This window comes from Portunus trituberculatus, chromosome 21 (genome assembly GCF_017591435.1).
Source record: "Portunus trituberculatus isolate SZX2019 chromosome 21, ASM1759143v1, whole genome shotgun sequence".
In the NCBI taxonomy this organism is placed as follows: domain Eukaryota; kingdom Metazoa; phylum Arthropoda; class Malacostraca; order Decapoda; family Portunidae; genus Portunus; species Portunus trituberculatus.
In genome coordinates this window covers 6722653-6727484 of record NC_059275.1, presented here as the reverse complement: position 1 = coordinate 6727484, position 4832 = coordinate 6722653, and the positions used below count along the sequence as shown (strand labels likewise).

The following is a 4832-nucleotide window of genomic DNA, read 5'->3' as shown; positions in this document are numbered from 1 at the left end:
TCATGTAATCTAACGTATTTTATAATATTCAATCTACTTATGTACCCGCATGTCATAGTCACTCTTAATTGTTCTGGTCTTCCTTAGCCGGTCTTAATTCCTTCATTACTGGGACGCATCTTTATCATGAGTTTTGGGTGTGATTAGACGGTTTTCTTTACATTAGGAACGGTCTATGGAGGTTAGAAGATTAATGGCCAGAGTCTTCACTAATTTAATTCACGTGAATTTCGGAAGCTGTATAAAATCATCAAATATTCACCAGAATGAATATGGAAACGCCTCATAGTGCTCAAGGGGTTAATCCTCATCTCTAATCTAATTTCTGATATATGGTGCAGTTGTCTTTAATTACTAAACACTCTAGGACATTTCTCCTTCTTCAGCCTTATACAAACACTTTATTGGTTACAAATTACAATACAATAGATGTAATTGAGTGAGAACTTTTTAATTTGGTAAGAAGAAGTATTGTATTTACTGTAATTTTGGATTGAGTGTCTCTATTATTTATGAGTTTTGTTTTTTTAATTTCTGGAAGGGTACTTTTTTATAGAGGAAGTTATATAGCTGAAGATAAAACTTCTAATCGTTTTATGTATCTTGTTTTAGCTTTTGTACTTTCAATAAGATTAATAGTGTTAAGGCCAAACTTAATCAGAATTCTGTTAGGTTGAGATTGTGTGTGTGTGTGTGTGTGTGTGTGTGTGTGTGTGTGTGTGTGCTCACCCTTCTGTAGTGCATTAGTGTTGTATTTCTTTGTGCATACGTGACGTATTGTGTTTGTGTTGCTGTCAAGTGTTTGTGTGCTTCTACCATAACTGGTGTTGCACATCGGGAAGATTAGCGTTGTGTTGTTGTCTCGTGTTGAAAATATAGTAGGGAACGATTTTGAAAGAAAGATAATGAAAAAAAAGATAATGATAACAACACCACCACCCACAACCACCACCCACAACTACCACCACCACCCACGATAATAACAACAATTTCCTCATCATAGCGTGTAGTTAGAGAATGCGTCAGTGTATAAAAAAATATGCTAAATATGATATGTAAACAAGACTGACAAAAATAGGCGAGCTAGGAGGCGTCGGAGCAGGATGTAGAGAGAGAGAGAGAGAGAGAGAGAGAGAGAGGGTCCAATCCCCCTGTGTGGCCTCTTGTCATGACTCACTAATACCATCACACGTGACCTGCAGATCTTTTCCCTTCCACATCAAACACTCGCGTATCATAATGCCTCAGCAAATACCTGTCAGCTACTCAGCGGCTCTTTGAACGAAGCGACACGTGAACAATAAAAGAAAACACGAGAAAAATTTGTTAACCAGCCTAAGTGGACATCCAGGCGATGAACTAAAGAAAAAAGTAATGAATGAATGGAGTGAAAGTTGCAAGGTCTGTTGTTTTTTCCTTGATTTAATGAGCGCAAATCTGAGAGAAGGGTGGATGTGGGTCAAGATGAACACACTGCTAAAAGATTATGTTTTATTCATTTATTTCTCTATTTTAGTATATGTATCTATGTTGATGTGATTACAAGGGAGCATTCATATTGTTTAGAAAAACAAGTTGAAAGACACTGAAGGAATGTTTCATACGAGTAAAAAAAGGTTGAATAACGTATAATCTTTCACTCTCATCGCATTCACTTACTAATTTTCTTTGACACTAATGCCCGTATCACACGGTCACGTATACCCGCGACAGCGTGTCGCGCGTCTGGAATATCGACGACCACGTCGCAGAAAACGCCGATTTTCAGAGGACAGCGGGTCATCGGGAATGATCCAAGACCATTGTCCATTTCCCGCGACTGGAAGACCGTCGTGAAAAGACTATAATGAACATACTCCACAAAAATACTGAATTATTTTTTATAATGCTTTATTTGGCATATATCATCAATATAATGGTGTAATTTTTCATGATTTGCATACCCATCACTTATACGATATTTATTAATTACTTACAGATAGTATCGGATTTTGTTTTGATTTGTTTACCACCACAAGTGCTGGACTAGCCACCTTCGCGTCCAAATCCTTGCCTTCCTTTTTCGTTTGTTCTGCTCTTGCAGTGCAATTGCATAAAGTCCAACAGCTAAGATAGCGTGGTCAACTGGGTCCATTGTGTTCAGTGGCGCTCCGCCCGGGTTTGTTGTTGTGGTGGTGAAGGTCTCGGATGGAAGATCAACGCCGTGTGCTATGTTTCCTGCGATCTAATCGTCGAACATACTGGTCGCGCGACACGCTGTCGCAGGTATACGTGACCGTGTGATACGGACATAAGGCTTTACATGACTACACTCTCGCCAATCCTCTACCGTGAAGCCTTAATGGAATAGGAGTAATTTCTTGTCACTCGAGACACGTGTGCGCACTGAAGCGGAACGTAAACCTAAATAATAGCGACGCGTGAAACATATGACCAGATGCGTTGAGATTTATTTTTGGCAATCAACACCTGGGATCTTCCACTAGCATATTTGGCAACACAACTCGAACGAACATAGAGGAAAATAATGGAAGAACAAACCACAGCAGACATATTGGCGATGAATTAGACTGTTGACTCTATAATACAATACACAGGATATTGACCCCCCCCGTATTAGGACGCATTTTTACCTTGTGTTTTGGTTATGATTAGACCATTTTATTTACATTAAGAAGGATCTATGGAGGTCAAAAGATTAATGGCCAGAGTCCTCACTGTTTCAATCTCTACATAAGTTTCTGAAGCTATATAAAATCCCCAGATCGTAACCAGAATGAATATGAAAATGCGTCCTGGTGCTGAAGGAGTTAAAGGCGACTACATCAAGTGAATACAGAGAACATGATATCATTATAGAAGTGAAAGTAAGGCTAATCAAGAACTACAAGACTAAGAATACAACAAAAAAGATGTTTGTGTCATGGGGAGGGTAATGTGACACCAAGTAGTGGAGTTCTGGAAGAACTGGCACAGGAGAGAGAGGATTAAGGCAGTGTGGCGTGTGTAACTGGGGAAACGGAAAAGCGAGGCGGCGAGTGGCGTCTTGTGGGGAGGAGTAGGTAGATGGAGAGGAAGTGGGGGAGCAGTGTTTGTGGTGGGAATCGGGGAGTGAGTCGGGTGAGGAGAGAGGTTATGGTGGACTAACTTTCACCCTCGACCTACAATGGAGGGCTCGCACAGGCCGTCTCAAGGCCGAGTGGGAGGCGAGGACATGGTGGAGACTGAGGGTTACCGCAGGGCTCTTTTCTCCCCCTCTATTTCTTATCATCTTCACTAAACATTGCAAAGAGGAGGGGGAGGAACGATAACGTAACCTCTCTAAGAACCCCAGTCATCTCTCTCTCTCTCTCTCTCTCTCTCGTTAAATCTCAAAATTACTCCTTATTTCTGTAAACTGGAAAATTTTATAAATACGTATAGTGAATTCTTACCTGAAGATCGAGTGATGGTGATAGCTCTACGTAAGTTTCCCTTTATAGGTCATGTGTAGCCTCGGTTTCTATGATAAACACAATACATGCCCAAGCTTTCAAGGAGAGGATGCGGCGTACAACCTCCTCAAGTCCTTGCCGCCGCCTCACTGAACAGCGCACTGTGCACCACTCCACCACAGACTGAGGAAGGCTGAAACGATGAGGAGTTGAGGACACACACACACACACACACACACACACACACACACACACACACACACACACACACACACACACACACACACACACACACACACACACACACACACACACACACACACACACACACACACACACACACACATATTATGGTCTGCATGATCAATGAGTACGTTAAATGTACTCTCTAACACTACCAGATAGTTACCAACACCATCACCACCACTACTACTACTACTACTACTACTACTATTAAAACTACCACTAAAATTCCCAAGCTGTAATATCAAGACATTTGCCTAATTTTAAAATAATCGAGTCTTATTCGCGGAAGTAAAGAGCCTCAACATTTATCTATGCTTCAACTTTGGTTTATAAATTACACCTTTGCGATTCTTTTTATTCTATCCTTCTATTTCGACCTATTTCAGTCAGCCATTTCTTACTGTCACGTGCTCACAACTCCTTAGATTCGGTGATGTTGCGGTGGTATTTTTTTTTTTTTTTTTATTGCTGTTGTTGTTTTGGCCATATTTGTTATTGGTGTTTTTGTTACTCTTATTGTTTATGTTTGTTCATCATTACTGTTGTTGATGATGTTGATAATCTGAACGTCGACGCATTTATAAAACCTCGGTAGTGATAAAAGAAAACAAAAACGACAGCAGCAGCAACAACAAGAACAACAACAACAACAACAACAAATAAAGATAATGAAAGAAAATTACAGTGCATCTTGTATAAAAAAGAGAGAGAGAGAGAGAGAGAGAGAGAGAGAGAGAGAGAGAGAGAGAGAGAAGAAAAAGCGCACCAAGCAGGCTGAGTCTGTGCAAAGCTTTGTTTTCGTATCAGATTGACGTCAAGTAACTGATATGTCTGAATGCAGAATGAGGAGGAGGAGAAGGAGGAGGAGGAGAACAGAGGAAAGGAAGGGTTAATAAGGAAGCGCAGAATAGCCTGGGAATAAGAGGCTGGATAGAACACGCTTCATGACTCTATTGTAAGAGGAAGGAGCCTGGGAGATAGCTGGACGACAGGAAGTGTGGGGGAGACTGGCATGCAGAAAGACAATGGCAAGGAACTGACAGCCAGACACGCACACACGAACATACGCAAACGCAGGGAACGGGTGTTTGGATGCAGAAAAAAATGTCTGCATGGAGGAATGCAAAATGAAGGCAGTGGTGTGGTAGAAGA

General features: G+C 41.0%; 1 protein-coding gene across 2 annotated transcripts in view; it reads right to left on the bottom strand.

Moving 5' to 3' along the window:
- The window catches only part of LOC123506918 (probable G-protein coupled receptor Mth-like 4), a 13751-nt gene extending 10138 nt beyond the window's left edge, over positions 1-3613 (bottom strand). For both annotated transcript variants that reach the window (XM_045259335.1, XM_045259336.1), the window contains exon 1: positions 3435-3613. The gene's annotated coding sequence lies outside the window, so the exon portion shown is untranslated. The remainder of the gene's footprint in view (positions 1-3434) is intronic.
- Positions 3614-4832: the final 1219 nt, after the last annotated feature.